Source organism: Pleurodeles waltl, chromosome 8, assembly GCF_031143425.1.
Source record: "Pleurodeles waltl isolate 20211129_DDA chromosome 8, aPleWal1.hap1.20221129, whole genome shotgun sequence".
NCBI classification, from domain to species: Eukaryota; Metazoa; Chordata; class Amphibia; order Caudata; family Salamandridae; genus Pleurodeles; species Pleurodeles waltl.
Genome location: NC_090447.1, coordinates 1,499,970,551 through 1,499,987,854, shown reverse-complemented (window position 1 = coordinate 1,499,987,854; position 17,304 = coordinate 1,499,970,551). Strand labels below are relative to the sequence as shown.

General features: G+C 45.3%; 1 protein-coding gene across 3 annotated transcripts in view; it reads right to left on the bottom strand.

Annotated features, from left to right (window-relative positions):
- Positions 1-17,304, bottom strand: part of LOC138248817 (prolactin receptor-like) — a 265,186-nt gene that overhangs the window by 222,082 nt on the left and 25,800 nt on the right. Inside the window, exon 2 of one of the 3 annotated variants that reach the window (XM_069202744.1) lies at positions 2,678-2,703. The exons of the other annotated variants lie outside the window; for them this stretch is intronic. The gene's annotated coding sequence lies outside the window, so the exon portion shown is untranslated. The remainder of the gene's footprint in view (positions 1-2,677; positions 2,704-17,304) is intronic. 3 annotated transcript variants of the gene reach the window in all.

The following is a 17,304-nucleotide window of genomic DNA, read 5'->3' as shown; positions in this document are numbered from 1 at the left end:
CAGAGCTTTAAAACAAATGAAATGTATGTGACAGAAGGACTATGGAGAAATGAGGGGCACTTTTGCCGGGTGGTAGTGAGGGAATCTGAGGAAGGCGGCCACCAAAAGAGATAAAAAACAAACAAAAAACAACATGGTCAAGTGCAGTGTCACACGCTGACCCCCTCAGTTGTGGTAACTCCTGAACTATGCAGCCAAAGTTGATACACCAAGGTATCAAACAACTGATTACACTAAGCCCGATTAGATCCTCAAGTCAAAATTAATGTAACAAATTACAGTGTGCACCTTTTACAAAGTTGCCACTTTTGTTGCTTTCAATCTCCTGTGCGCTTAAAGGTTACCCAAGGAGACTGAACCCAAGACAGTTTTCTGCACTCCCAAAGAGACGTGCAAACACCACCCAGGAAAGGAGACATTAGGGGCCTGCACTGGTGAGAGGCGTCCTCTCCCTCCTGCAGGAAGCCACATGGGTGTTAGCCCAAAAGGCGAGTATCAAAGGAAAAGCCACCTTTGAAGGGCAAATAGGCAACACTTGGGATCGGGGCAGTCCCATTGTTTAGGCAGACTTACTGGCACCTGAGAAGAGGGTAAACCTTGGTAGCCACACATCTGGATTAGGCTAGGGAACTCTGCAAGCCAAGAGAGGGGTTCTGCCATTTTGGGAGTGGGCACAATGGTGTACTTTGGGATAGCTAGGATGCCACATTTCCCAGAAGTGGCCATCAGAAGAGAGGAGTCCTATTAGCCCATTACCTACTGACTAAATCTACCCTGAGGGCACTTTAACTTAAATAGGGCACCCCAAGCACCCAGACCTCATATGGACTGGAAGAAGGATTTACCTGCTGCACTGTGGAACCGGCAAAGAGATGATGTACGAGGACTGCGTCTGCTCATCCTAGTGGTTAGCATAAGAGAGGGACTGTGCTTGCTGTGTTCTACTCGAGGAGAATTTGCCTCCAGAACTCAGCCAAAGACTAGACTCCAAATGTTAGTTGTCTGACCTCCTAGTCACAATAATAGGGCCACAACAGCTGAGAAGCCTGCTGGGGCAAGTTGGTAGCCCAGAATCTTCAAGCCCCCACCAACCACTCCCATGCAGCACCGGAGACCAGGACTTGACGCTCAAAGTTGCACCCAAGTTTGCTGAGCTCGGGAGAGTCGGAGTGCAGCTACGTCACCAAGAAGGCAAATTATTGCCCAGGGAAGGATTTGGCTGTGACCGCAATACCAGACATCTGGTATCCCAGTGGCGACTGGACTTACACCAGCACTGAGAGGACTTTGAAGGATGTCAACTGACCACGACTGCCTCACCCCCTTTGTGCATCGAGTAACTGCAGGAAGACCACTCCCCACCATCCTCTCTGGTCAACTGCATCGCATCCACAGCATCCTTGACAACTTCAGCATTCTCCATCCCTTGCATCAGGACCACTTCCATAGGAATCCATTACAAAGAGGATAAGGTGCCTCCAACTGCCTGAAGATTGATTCATCTGTGGGGTTAACTGTTTCTGAGGCCCATGCTGGTCCCACTGGCTGGCTCTCTACTGAAGTTAGTCGCCTAAAGTGATTAAGTGACTGCATTACAACCAGCCCAATGTTTTAGTGAAAAGGTTTCTAGGTGTCCAATTCATAGAATTTGCTAATACGTATTAGTAAATAGTGAAAGTGCTCTAGGGCACTGCCGCCACCAAAGAGACAGAAACTGCCATTGCTTCTTAGGTAATCACAATAAATATATATATAACGTGCAACACACTGCAAGCATTTTAAGTGAAAGCACAAGCAGGGACGGAATCTTGAAAGAAAAGCCCAATAGTGCAATCTGTGTTAGCTATTTTTTTTAAAAAAATTAAGCTTATGCAATTAAATGCATAATGCAAGTGAGGAATCTAAAGTATTGCAAAGATTTTGGTGAACGAGTGGTACATATGGTTCAATGTTTAAAAAAATAAAATAATGTCAAGGTTGCCTTTTGTTTTATGATGTCAAGCAATTTAGCATTTCCGATATTGGAATGATGATCTGTGTTCTTTTCCTATGGAAGTTTTATTTTGTGCTACCCATCACATATCATTCGGGCTCTCTAGACCTTTAAAGCTAGTCCTAGCTATGCCACTACCCAATTCATATTAAGTTGGGTATCTGGGTGTCCTATTCAAATTCTAGCTCTGCTATCTCCCAAGTCAGTGCAGGGCTCAAGCGAGACAACCTGCAGCACTCCCACTTTTTCAAACCAGCCACTGGAAAATGTAGACCGGATCTTTGGTGGTCAGTCACTTATAATACCGCAGCCTCTTCTTTGGGTCCCCTAAGAAACTAATTCAAGGGTGGAAGATTACAGAACCAAGTGGTCTGGATGTGCTGGACTTAAAATGTCTCAGTGACGTCCAGTAGCTGCGACCTCAAGTGCAAGGTTCTCCTCACCAGTCCAAAGGCTACGAAGGTAAAGAGACACCATAACATCAAAAACTAGCTCTTCTCTTTGCACCTAAGCTCCAGAAATGCACATTTGACATCTGAGAATCCAATAAAGATTCAAGTGGCTGAAACACCAGGTGGATTTGTTGGATTCCTGGGAGTCCAGGGACTGAGGTCTAGCTTTAAAGGTCTAGAAAGCCTGAATCTTCAGTTGTGCCAGTCCAAATAAATTACCACACACGATCACCTTCTTCAGAGAATTTCAGTCTTTGCCTAATTGGAAAGAGGAAATGTTAGACAAGTGCAAAGTTGAGTTCAAACCAAGCCTGCAAAAATCAGCAATACTGAAACCTTCAGAGAGTATGACCGCAGTATACCACCAGATTTCAGGTCTTAGCTTGAACTCATGACAAGCCGATGACCAATCCAATGAAGTAAACAGTGTTGCTTCAGGTAGGACTTTAACCCGTCCCTATTAGGCAGGGAATGGTCATCAACCAGTACATTCCCCTCCATTTCCCTTGGGTCAGCATGTAAATATGTGCGGTCCGAAGGCTTTATGACAAATACTATATGGACTTAAAAACACACCGCTTCAGGGTGAAATGGATGTTTGGTCCGGCGTCATTTCCTCCAAGACCAAACCTCATGGTGTGAGGTTAATTAGATTATATCACCTATTTGGAGGTAAGTAGTTATCTTAATGTTCTTCACACATAATAACTGATTTGAGCTGTTGCATAATGTGATCAAATCCAGTAAAATTCAAAACTGGATTCGTGTGTAAAAAAAAAAAAAAAAAAAAAAAAAAACTCAACCTTTATTTGAATAATCATAGATGGGCAACACTTGTTTCGAGGTGTGATCCTCTTCTTCAGGGCTTCTCAAATGGTAAGAACAAAAAAAAAAAAAAAAAAATATCCATCCTTGAGCAATTCCTTTGAAGAGTTTGTGCTGAACTTTCCAACGTCAGATTCTAGGCGTACGTAGTTGTGGCTCAGCTGTAGGTGTCTGGATTTATGAGTAGATTGCTGCGCGGAGCATATGGTCTCCTTCACAGTGCACACGGTGTCCCGCTTCCCTGATGGTGTCTCAGGACTCCCACATGTTAGACGCAAGGCCTGGCTGCAAGCTGCCGAAGGCCATGCACATTGTGAGGATAGCTACCTGCGGGCTTTGTCGCCAACCCCCCCCCCCCCCCGTGCACCCTCTCTGGCTGACTGTAGCCAACCCCTGCTGTGCACAGCCAAAAGCTGGCCACAGCGTGGACTTGGCTGCGTGCAGGGGTTTCAACGCAGGGTCTGGCTGCAAGCCAGGACCTGCGGCCAACTGCACGTCAATCATGACCAAAGGAAGTGCACTAAGTGAGGTTGCCTTCCTGCAGGGTATGGGCCAGAGGTCCCTTGGCCAATACCTTACCACACAAGGCTAAAGGTCGTGTGCAGAGGGTGTTGGCTTGATGTATGGTAACAAAATATTACTTTACATAAAAAAATAATAATAATAACATAAAAAATAAAAAAAATAAAAAAATAGAAATTCACTGAACTAAAAGTTCTAGTAATGGTATAGTTAGGTGAGAATTTCAGGGACAGTGTTATGTTTTAAAAGTGCAAAACCACTGAATTTCACCAGTTACGGTTAAGCTCTGGTAACTAATTTGCGCACCCATGCCATGCACTACTAGGTACCCAACGTATTACATCATTCCGGACATCTCTTATTACATCATTCATAATATCGCTGCAAAATTTGCAATTAAATTATTGATAAGAAATCTGAGCATGGCTGGGGCATGAGTCATAGTTACTAGAGCTAAGGATAACTGGTAGATTTCAGTGCTTTTGCTCTACCGCGAGGGGTATCGCGGCGCTTCATAATCAATAACAAGAGTTTCGTCTTGAGAAATAAATAGAAGAAGATGAAAACAACAAGAAAGGATGCGACCTTTGAGACAATCGGAGCCCACGGGAAGGGGAGGGAGCTCAGCCAATCGCCAGCCTGCTTATCACGGATACTCCATGCACCTAGTGTGAGGCCAGTGATGCTGTGGGCCACTGGTCGTTTGACTGAGCCCCGGCGCTAATATATTTCCAAGGAAGCTGAAGCACTTTTAATATCGGAGTTATCTACCCAGAGCCAAGGTCTCCCATCAGAAGGAACATTCTGTGCTGTGAACTGCAGGGGCAATGATAGCTCCGGGAGTCCATCCAGAAAAAGGGGGAACTGCTAGATTTAATGTGACTAAGCTTGTTGGAACTGCCATCCACATTTTGCAACATGCGGTGCAGCTGCAAAGGATTAATATATATTAAAAAAAAAAAAAAAACCACATATACAGGAAACTGCTCTGGAGCGAAGTGAACAGCGATGCAGCTGGCCTCATATTTATTAATTAAAAAAAAAAAAACAGAAAGAAGGTAAAAAAAAAAAAAAAAAAAAAAAAAAAAAAACACACACCTCAATCAAATTTGAAGGACTTTGGAAGGCTCACGAATGCCTTAAAAACAGAGCTCCCGTTCCTATAAATAACCCTAATATCTCTGAAATGAGAACAAGCTGGGCAGATTACTCAACCAAGCCCTTCGGCGCAACCTCAAATTATCGTAAGTGAGGATATCTGTACAACCTCGGAACTCATGGAAAAAATATATATCGACTTTCGAACTTAGTTAAAAATAACAGCCCTACATACTGGGCAGCCAGAATTGACGCGTATGTGCGTGCCTGTCTCTCTTTTCCTGGCACGCTCTTTTCTATCAGACCACATATTAATAGAGAAAAAACCACTGCATCTATGTTTCGTAGATTTTAAGTCACCTTTTCATTGCGTCCAACGTAATGTTCTCTGGGACAAACATGCACAATGGGGCTCATCTCCTAAAAGCAACACAGTTGCCATATTCTAACACCGGATACCAACCAAATAGGAGATGGTACCGGTTTGCCCGGGAAAACCTCTCCGCAGCAGGGTTTGAAACAAAGGTGCATCCTGCTCCCGTATTTATGCAATATTTTTCTGGCTGATACGACTCCAGCATTGGATGCTGTAACTTTACATCCCCAAAATTACAATGCATATCTCCAACCTGCTCTACGCTCACGACAATATCCACTTCAGTCAAACCAAATCTGGTCTCCGGCGACTCAGACACAGTTCAACGTAAAGCACTAGTGAATTGTATGGTAATGAACTATTTAAAAAAAAAAAAAAAAAAATTGGGCTCAACAAGAAAATCAAGTATAACCAAGAGATGGTACTGGTGTTACACACCCCCCCCCCCCCCCCCCCCCCCCATTATTTCTGTTAAATTACTTCCAACTCTGACACCTGGCAGTCAAGACCTCCCTGCCCGGGATGAGGTCCTACTTGATACAATCACCTAAAAAAAAAAAAAAACACACAACCACACCACACACAAACCACAAGAAAACAAACAAAATACCCCCATGAGGATATCCCTTCAAGCACCCGGCAAAAGCATCCCCAGCGCAGATATGTCTGCAATTTGGTCTTATATTAAATGCTGCCACAGACTGAAAAAGCTTTATTTAAAAGATGATGGGATGATGTTAAGGACAGAAATAGTGAAAAGCCAAAGTCCTGCGGCAAGGCTTTCTCCGGACTCTGCCATCCAGGCTTTTGGCACGCGATCACGTTGGGACCCACCGAAGCCCTACAGCGCCTTCAAAAGTTATTAACAGCACAATGAGGAAATAGTCTGTGGTCGAGGATCACGTGAGCTTGGCAGACAGATCTCAGGGCTGGAAGCTATTAAACAACTGCGAAACCCTCAAACAACAATATTACCCCGAGGATGGCTCCTTGATGTTTTTAAAGCAAAAAGTTAAGATTTCTTCCTTGGGTCAATTGCCCTCAGTGTTGTTGTGGTTCATGCAGAACTGCTAAAGAGGCCCTTTTCACCCCCTCGGCATCTGCCCTGAACTCCCGGGACCCTTTGAGTGCATTTCGACCAATGGGGCGTCCGTTTATGCAGAGAATGATTCTTAGTCGGTTACACGACCCCGAACTGCTGAGTTACCACATTTTATTTAAGGGCTGATCAAGAGCTGAGGAGTCCGTGATACTTCGAGTCCACATCAGACAGACCACAGGCCTCTCTTGCCAGTAACAGCTGCCACACGTTTTTCAAACTCAGGTCTCTTTTAATTTATGCTGGTGTCTTTCATATTTTTAGGATGGTGATTTAGTACTGTATGCGGTGTTCTTTTATAATGTTATACGTTTTGCACTATGATATGGCACTGTATGCACGGATTTTAATTAATTATGCATATTAAACATTACTTACTACCAAATGCTGCAGGGGTTTTTCTGACATTGCTTGCTGGAAGAGTAGTCCACATGTTGCAACAGACACAGTAATTACAAGTGAACTGCTAAGATTAATGTGACATTGCTTGTTGGGCGTGTGATCCACACGTTGCAACAGGCACTGCAGGTGCAAGTCAACCGCCAGGGTGAGTGTGACATTGCATGGTGGAAGGGTCATCCGCACGCTGCAACAGACACTGCGGATTGCACGTGAACTGCCTGGGTGAGTGTGACATTGCTTGTTGGAAGGGTCACCCACATTTCCCCAGCAGGCACTGCGGATGCACGTGAACTGCCTGGGTGAGTGCGACATTGCTTGGTGGAAGGGTCACCCACATTTCCCAGCAGGCACTGCGGATGCACGTGAACTGCCTGGGTGAGTGCGACATTGCTTTTTGGAAGTGTGACCCACACGTTGCAACAGGCACTGCAGGTGCAAGTCAACCGCCAGGGTGAGTGTGACATTGCATGGTGGAAGGGTCATCCGCACGCTGCAACAGGCACTGCGGGTGTACGTGAGCTGCCAGGGTGAGTGTGACGTTGCTTGTTGGAAGGGTCACCTACATTTCCCAGCAGGCACTGCGGATGCAAGTGAACTGCCTGGGTGAGTGTGACATTGCCTTTTCGACGTGTGATCCACACGTTGCAACAGGCACTGCGGATTGCACGTGAACTGCCTGGGTGAGTGTGACATTGCTTGTTGGAAGGGTCACCCACATTTCCCAGCAGGCACTGCGGATGCAAGTGAACTGCCAGGGTGAGTGCGACATTGCTTTTTGGAAGGGTCACCCACATTTCCCAGCAGGCACTGCGGATGCAAGTGAACTGCCTGGGTGAGTGTGACATTGCCTTTTCGACGTGTGATCCACACGTTGCAACAGACACTGCGGATTGCACGTGAACTGCCTGGGTGAGTGTGACATTGCTTGTTGGAAGGGTCACCCACATTTCCCAGCAGGCACTGCGGATGCACGTGAACTGCCTGGGTGAGTGCGACATTGCTTGTTGGAAGGGTCACCCACATTTCCCAGCAGGCACTGCGGATGCACGTGAACTGCCTGGGTGAGTGCGACATTGCTTTTTGGACGTGTGACCCACACGTTGCAACAGGCACTGCAGGTGCAAGTCAACTGCCAGGGTGAGTGTGACATTGCTTGTTGGAAGGGTCACCCACATTTCCCAGCAGGCACTGCGGATGCACGTGAACTGCCTGGGTGAGTGCGACATTGCTTTTTGGACGTGTGACCCACACGTTGCAACAGGCACTGCGGATTGCACGTGAACTGCCTGGGTGAGTGTGACATTGCTTGTTGGAAGGGTCACCCACATTTCCCAGCAGGCACTGCGGATGCACGTGAACTGCCTGGGTGAGTGCGACATTGCTTGTTGGGCGTGTGACCCACACGTTGCAACAGGCACTGCAGGTGCAAGTCAACTGCCAGGGTGAGTGTGACATTGCTTTTTGGAAGGGTGACCCACACGTTGCAACAGGCACTGCAGGTGCAAGTCAACCGCCAGGGTGAGTGCGACATTGCTTGTTGGAAGGGTCACCCACATTTCCCAGCAGGCACTGCGGATGCACGTGAACTGCCAGGGTGAGTGTGACATTGCTTGTTGGAAGGGTCACCCACATGACAGCCATTCGTTGTTGGCAGTGCACTCTTCACACCTGTCACTTGTTCCCGGCCCAGAAGCACATTTGTTAACCCGACACGGGAAGGATTAGGAGGCAGCTAGTCCACATTCGTCCTCCGGAGCCCCAGGCGCTGCAGTTACTGATCGGTCGTGCCTTACAGGAAGCAGGAGTGAGTCTTGGCTTCTGGTTCGGAGTTCAGAACGATCCCCACCTGGCATAAGCATGAAAGACAGCACCTATAGATTACACAGGGGGCATGACCTGGGAGACAGTAGTCAGGGCCACTGGAATTATGCGATTGTGCGGCAGTGGCGTTGTCACATAATTGTAGATTTGCCACCTAATCCACCATCTGATGCATAATCTGCAGATTTTAACAAAAACACATTTTTGTTTCTAGCTCAGATGGTTCAAAAGATACTAAAAATGCAGCGGCACGTGCCTCTGCGCAGTGGAAGGCCCTGGGCAAAGGTTGACTGGCCTGCATTCTGTAGCTTATTGCTAAATTTAGGTGTTAAACTGGTATTAACGAAGTGAAACTAATGCCCGGACAGTGGTAAATTTCCAAATGGCAAAATAATCAGGTAATACAATCACAAAATGTGCTGCATAATTTGGCTTTTCTTGCCACATAATATACTAAACCCTGATGCACAATTTGGCCCTCAACTGCCACACAATTCCAGTGGCCCTGACAGTAATGCATCCTATTGGTCAGCTTGGTGACACCTTTATCCACCCCCCACCCCCCCACACCCACACCCCCAAAATGGTGCAGAGAGGTAAGGTGAAGGGTATGGAGCGATAGTACGGGTATAGGGATTTTACAGCCCTGCCTACCTTTTGTTCCTTGCCGAGCCTTCAAGACCCAGATACCAGGGGTAGCAAGAGCAGTGCTTAATTTGTGCTTGTTGTTTTCCGATGCGGAGCACCAGCACTTATTTTTGAGGGGCGGCACTTAATTTTCTGCCTCAAGCATTTACTGTGAACATAAGTCACAAATGGGAAAGGCGGAAGAAGAGAAAACGAAAAATCGTCACAAAGGGAGATAGCGAAACCTGCAACAGTGAGCTGAAGGGGCAGGGTGTGGCTGTAAATGGATTGAAGAGGCCCGAGATGGCTTCAGGATTACGCTGCCTCAGTATTCCGTGTTTGCACATTTAATTGCAGCAGCTTAAGAAGAGGACTTGGGGCACCGGCACGTTTTTATTTACAAATTAAGCACTGAGCAAGAGTACTTCCAGGGGGTACCCAAGGGTAAGCCGGGAGTAGCAGAGGGTAAGAAAGATCACTTTCTTGCCACATGCTACTCCTGACTCACCCTTTGGCGACAAGCGCAAAAGGAGGGCAGCAAAGAAATACATTTCTAAACAAAACCTGAGACTCAAAGTCTTGTAAGTGTTATGTCTCAGCGTCTGGATACCCTGTCAGGTGATTAGCACACTTTACAAATCCTGATTGATTGAGTCATTGATTGATGCATAAACCAGGATGTAACCAGAGATTAAGCAATTAATATGTAGGCCAACGGGAACAAACAATACATGTGATGAAAGGAAATTTAGCATTAACCTGGACCACTAGCAGGTATTGTAGCTTTCTGTGTTGCTGCAGACACGGACCAAACTCCTGCAAGTCAGCTGTGGTCCAGCTCTAAATGGAACAGTCCTGCGAGAACTGCCAGGCTTTATCCTCTTGGAACCAGAAACATTCAACTCTAGCCTAATTTCATCTTTAATGAGACTTATCAATTAAGTCCAGCTTCAGTCCTGAGGCAAAGTGAGCACAGGCCAGTGTTAGGCCACACCAGTCACCTCTAGGGTGTCTCACCGAATAAAACAAAACAATTGATGGGTGGAATGTTTTCATTAATCTCGGACACATTCCAGTCCATTATGTTGTGCTCACTGCACCCGTACAGACAGGAGTCAACCTGATGTCAAGATCGTGCAAGGACCGAACAGCGAAAATGCAAGGAGATCAATCAGTGGATTTATATAGCGCTACTAGTCTCCCAAGAGGGGATCCAGGTGCTTGCAGGTCCGGAGGATTCAGATGACTCGGTTGAACAGCCAGGTCTTAAGTGCTCTCCGGAACGCCAGTAGTGAGGCGGAGGGCTGTAGCTGCAGAGGGAGGTCGTTCCAGGCTTTAGGTAGGAGAAGGAGCGCCCTCTGCTGTTGCATCAGTGAACGGAGGGGGTGTGGGCGAGTGAGAGGGAGGTGGAGGGTAGTTGTCTGGTAGGTATTTGGAAGTTGAGGCGATTAAATGGTACATCTTTCTGCATAGGGAGTCAGCTACATTTTCTGAGGTTGGGGGGTGATGTGGGTCCATCTGGGGAGGTAGAGGATGAGTCTGGCAGTGGAATTCTGTATGGTCTGGAGTCTCTACAGAAGGGGTTTAGGGATCCTGGTGTAGAGTGCATTGCCATAGTCTAGACGGCTGGTGATTAGAGCGTGAATGATGGAACATCTTGTGTTCAGGGAAGACATTTGAAGATTTTTCAGAACATGCATGTGTGAAAAAGCAGCCAGAGGAGAAATTGGATTACTGGGTTTAAAGGTGTATGCCAGGACAGAATATAAGTTGGATGGAGGCCACAGATACAAGGCCACTGATGGGTATACTGCCCCAATAGGTCTATCTGGGCAACACCAACAAGTGAGAGGCAGGCAGTGCCAACCAGCAGCAAAAGGTCAATCAAGTTATTTTATAGCGCTTGGAAGCTAAGGGCAACTAAGCACTGTGCTGGGAAGTCATTCCTAAAAGGGAACATGCCAACCTGGGGTAAGTCCGGTCGATAGGTTTTTCCCGGGATAGCGCTCAGTGGCATCTGAAGAGGTCTGCTGGTTGAGCCAAGGTCTATCGTAGGAAAATAACTTGTACCTTCTAATAGTCCGGTACCGGGCCATAATCCGGGTCATGGTCTTTGTTTTTAGGCAACCCTTTCAGTATTTTTGAGTGACTGCCAGGCTCTGGCAAAACCAAAGACTGGGGCTGCCTCAGTCTCTTGGCAAGTATCTCCAAAACCAGCACCAGCTCAGGGCAAGGGTACTCACTTTAGAAGTTTGCACACAATGTTTTTATACTAAATATATTATTTTGTGTTGCGAAAGGTAACACAAACTCATTTCTGCCAAAAAGCAATCTTGCAGGATATTATCTCAGCGTCCCAGTGAAATATTCTCCCCATAGGCTGCAATGTTTTCCATTAAGTAACTACACCTTACCAGATTTTTGCCAAGTTTCCTCAGACTTCCCCCGCCCAAACCTTCCCAGTGTGTTGAAAGAAAAATCACTTCTGGAAAATATTTTATGGAATAATTTCTTGGAGGGGATCCCAAATCTCAGTCGTTTTAGTTTGCATGAATAATTTGTATTCCCCTTTCACTGTGAGAAAATATTTGTCCTGCTATTTGGGGTGTTCCAAGCAACATTTTTTTTTCATGTGGGTTTTAAAAAATGTGGTAACATCGTTAGTGTTGTCACATTAATTTATAACGTGGTCATTAATCTGTCACAATCACATTATAGCACAAATGAATCAATTGGATCAATTTAATTTTATGTTTGTCATCAGTTTTACACAATGTCAACAGGGTTATGAGAGCGCTCTTAAGAGTGTATGTTATTGCAATTAAGTACTTACACTTAAATGACAAGTGAGAGACCCTACTATATATATATATATCAATAATAAAAAATTAAAAAATAAACCTATGCATTGACCACAATCACATTAATTATGCAAACCCACAGGGGTAGAGCTTTGTCAGCAAATCAGGGACCATAAGAAAGGTAGAATACATAATTTCTGAAAGGGTCGCTGGAATAGCAAGTGTTTGGGACCTTTTTTAACAGTGTCTAGGGGGGGGGGGGGGGGGGGAGTACAGTGTCAGATGTTAGAGACACTCCCTGTGAAAGGATTCTTAAAGTGTGATTGTTCTGAAGCGAAGTACTTCAGGAAAGAGGCGGTCAGGACTTGACTTTGCCATCTTTTGTAGCAGGCCCTAGAGGGGAGAGTGTTGTATTCAACACTGAGGGCCATATGTACGAACACATTTTCCCATTGACACAGAATGGGAAAAACCCTTTGCTACATCTGGCCCTTAGTCTGAGAGTGTCCCAAGCTTCAGTGGATAACCACGGACGAGTGGTTACAACAGGTTGGTAGGTGCAAAGCTTTCGGTTCTTGACACCAGGCATGTAGGACCGAATTACTGGAATGCTAGAAAGTAAGGAGATCCCGTAGTCAATACAAGATGGAGGGACAGGAAATGCACTAGGCATGCTAGATATCCTGCCTTATGCATGTAACGCAAATGAAAATGCAACTGGCCCACCTATCCTTGACAACAGTAACTACTGTCAAAATATTCCTCAAACCGATGAGTGCAAATAACCAAAAGCTTTTTTGCTTATGTTTTTTGTAGACTACGATGGACTTTCTGTACATGGTTGAAAAGTTTCTTGCGATGGACGTACATTTATTTCTTTTGAATGGCCTTTGCATTCATTTGAAACCTTACTGGTGTTCTACTGACGTTTTTAATTGAAGGGACCAGTTGTGCTGATTATCGCTTAATGGGAGACCCTCACCCACAGAGGTGGCATGCTTCATCATCGGATCTGCACCTCAACTGGCTGAAGTATGTAGCTTCTGTCTTGGTGCGTGCCAATATTGGCGTGGTTGGCACAGGTCTTTTGTAAATGCTCAAATGAATGTTGTAAAGTGGGTTTCTATCGATAAGCAGTTAACATGACTAGTAGGTGAACAAAATTATATGATTAATGCTCTGTACGATAACATTAAAACAAAAAAATTGTGATGTAGAGGGAAGTAATTATCCTTCTCATTTGGTTGTCAACATGTTTCAGCCACCTTCCTAGAGTTCCCCCATGGGATCTGTGGCTTTCATCAGGACCAAATGAATCAAGAATCTCACCCGCCTTTGCTTTTCTGGCTGGTGTATGGGAAAAGGTGCAAGCAGTCAAACTGAAACTGAAAATGGTCATACTGAACCTCTTGTGCTAGCATCACCTGTCAAGATATAAATGATTTCTGTTAAACGGAAGTATGTACACTGGTAAAGGCGATAGAAATCAAGTAATTTACATTTGCAGATACAATGAACCCTATTATTGTTTTTAAAGTTTTTATTAAACTGCCAGCTAATAAATAGTATTTATTTCCAACTTGCAAGAGAATATGTAGACTTCTCTCCCAACGAATTATAAAATTGTCTGTGGGTACATGGTTTGGGAGTCTTTAAAATTAGTCTCCATTTTTAGGGTCGAGCGCTCAAGCGCTATGGCCTGTTGTAATCTTTCTATGGGCTTTTAACCACGCCCACTCTTGCTATTCATTCTTTGTTGTATTTGTCTTAAATCCTTCATTTCTATTGGTGCATTTGTGAAGTGTCCCTCCTTTGTGTGCTGAGTTCTCTCCCAGGAGATTTCACTAAGTGAACATTTTTGTTGGCCACCACACGCTTCCTCCTGCTACACCATGTGATAGCCCCTCCTCTGTTTTTGGTTTGCCTTTCATCCCAGCCGTGATCCGTTCAAGCTCATGTGGGCTGTGGCGCTTTGAATGGACTTGCTTCTGTCAACTGTTTTAATTTTAATTTTCAATTTATGTGGCAAGTAAAGTCCAGTTAGGAATTTACAACTCTAATAGCTCTAACTCGAGCAAACACAAGACCCATTGCTTTGCAAATGCTTGTTTTATTGAGCATGCACTAATTTAAAAGGCTAAGATCAAACAGCACATCGTTAATGTCAGACACTGCAGGGTGAACACATTAGGATTAACAGACGCACACTTCTTTGTAATTATGGGTTTTAAACACACACTTCCTTGCTGAGAGGCAATGTGGGTGAATTTTTGTGCATACATAAAAATGAGCATGAAAATAACCAGACAAGCCGATTCTGACACTAAGAACTATGTAGAGAGAACAGAAATTAATCCAGACGAAGAACAGCTGAGGAATGAGAGTTAATGCAGAGAGACATGTAAAGTACCATTCTCAGTATTATATTAGGAATCTAACACTACAGCAGCACAGGCAATAACTGATTTTGAGGATTTTTCTATCACTTAAACCCCGCTGCCCACTAGCGACCCAATAATCAGCTGGTATTGTTCTGGGAGCTGTAAGCAATTATCAGAAATACCCAATAATCAGAAAGTGGGTGATGATGGGCAAAGGACAAAGTTATACGTTACGCTCAGGCCTGTTGGTTCTGTTCTCCTAAAGGAAGTGGATATTTTTACGTTTGAGCCTGTGAGTGCATGCGCCAGCACATGCGTCTCGCTTGCAAGACTGATGTGTTCATTAAAAGGGCCTGGAGCCCGCCGATCGCTCACCATTTGTGGGCTCGCATGGCACTCAGCTTTACAGCCTCCTAATATGTCACTGTAGGTCTGGCATCATTTCCATTCCTCTGTGTGGAGCAGGGACCAAGCACTGATTGATTCAACTTTATCAATGCCCGTCCGCTGCGCCCTACATGATTGAGGTATTATTTTGTTCTTTCTAATATCTAGTACCCTGAAAAAAAGGCTTGTGATTGGCAAAAACGTACACAGTAGGGCAAACTAAATGGCAAAGTGTTATTTTTTTTTTTTATAGCTTTTTGATTTTGCCAAGTCATCTTTTCTCACTTTGCGCTCATGTTTTTTTGTTTTTGCTACTGGGGGCTATTCCCTATTATCTTGTTCTAAATTTTGCAAAGCAACATGGTTTCTTTATTATGTGTAATTTCTGAACTGATGCTTTAACACATAATGGTGCATTACATCCCAGCCCACTCCACTCCAATCTACCCCAATGCACCCCACTCCAGTCCAAACCACTCACCCAAATCCAATCCACTCCCACCCCCCAAAATCTAATCTGCCCCCCCCCCTTCAATCCAAAACAATTTTTCACCACTGCAAAGCAATCTGCCCCACTCCAATCCAAAACAATCTTTCCCACTCCAATCCACCCTCTTCCAATCTGCCCCACTCCAGTCCGAATAAATCTGCCCCTCTCTAATCCCAAAAAATCTGTCCCACTCCAATTCCACCTCACCCCACCTGTCCAGTCCAAACCACCTCACCCCACTCCATCTAAATTCACCACACTACAATCCAGTTCACCCCACCCCAATCCAATCCAATCCACCACAATCCAGGGATTGAGGAGGAATGAGGAATCTACCTCACTCCAATACACCTCACCCTAATCCATTACACCTCACTCTAATCCAAATAACCTCAATCCACCCAACTCCAGTCCAAAGCAACCCAACCCATCCCACTCTGATGCAACCCACTTTAATCCACCATACTCCAGTCAGATCTACCCCAAATCTAGTCCAACCCTCTCCAATCCACCCCACTTCAATCCACCCCAATCCACCCCCCACTCAGTCTGATCCACCACACTCACCCGTCCACCCCAATCTAACCACCTCTGATCTAATCCATTCCACCCCACTTCAGTCCAATCCACCCCACTTCATCTAGCCTACCCCTCTCCAATCCAACACATCCCAATCCAATCCACTGCAGCCCATCACAACCAAATCCAATCCTTTTCAGTCCACCACACTCCAATCCACCCCACTCACTCCAATCCACCACACTCTACTCCAATCCACTTGTCCCAGTTCAGTCCACGCCACCCAGCCCACCCCTCTCCAATCCACCCCACCGAATCCAATCTACCCCATCCCATTCCACCCCACTCAATCTGGTCCACCCACCCCAATCCAGTCGAATCCACGGCAGCCATGTCACACCAGTCCAAACCACCCAGCCAAATCCAAACTAATCCACCCCACTCAAATCCACCCCAATTAAATCCACCTACCGCCTTTCAATCTACCCCACAACGACCCACCCCGCTCCACTCAATTCACCCCACTCTATCCCAATCCCATCCACCCTACTACGTCAATCCACGTCACTCGCTGCCACTGAACTCTACTTCCATTTACCTCAACAACACTCTACTCCCCCTACTCCATGACACTCCAGCAAATCCACTCTACAACACTACTCCCCCACTCCACACCACCAACTTTTGGACATGCTGAACAGCAGCTACACCGATGTACATGGCAAAACTGATTGCTAAAGCCAATAGCTCTTGTATAGGCGAGACCTATCAGCTTTGCCAATGCTTGTTCCAGCCACCTGTTAAATATTACATCCTCTCCGCTACGTAATCAGCAGTTTGAAACTTCACTATTTATCAGGCCACAGAGATAATGTAGCATTTGATCAGTGTGCAGGAGGTCTTTAGTTAGCTAGACATGCAAAAGACACTCTAGTGTGGTGGTGATCTTACAGTTGGGGGGGGGGGGATTGCAGAAAAACATGTGTAAAACGTTTGAAAGTAACTGCATATATACTAGTACACAAGTAAGTTTGTGAATTAAGCTAAATTGTTTACAGATTCAAAAACAGCAAAAATCAATTTTGAATAAGTGTATTTATGTGGGCATAAAATTAAAAAAAGAATAGAATAAGGAGTCTGTTTGAATGCATGCATTTTATAAATGTGGTCTACCAGCTCGAGCTGCTTGCTGCCTTTGAACCTGAAGACCCAGGTTCGAATCCCAGGCTCGGAACCTCGTGTGATTCTGGGTAAATCCCTTACTCTCTCTGTGCCTGTGCTTGAAGTACACTATCTTGTAAATCGTTTGGACACACCGAATTTAACGAATCGAGCTACGATGCTTCACAGCTAGGTTTAATATAAATACCAAAACATACAAAACAATGCTTTCTTTTCTTACAAGAAAACATCGATTTTAATGTTCGTGATCCAAGTTAAATGATTTTTGGGAGGTGGAATTGTTGTTGGCTTCTTATGTAAGACCTTGTGGTTGCTTTGGGATTCATTTC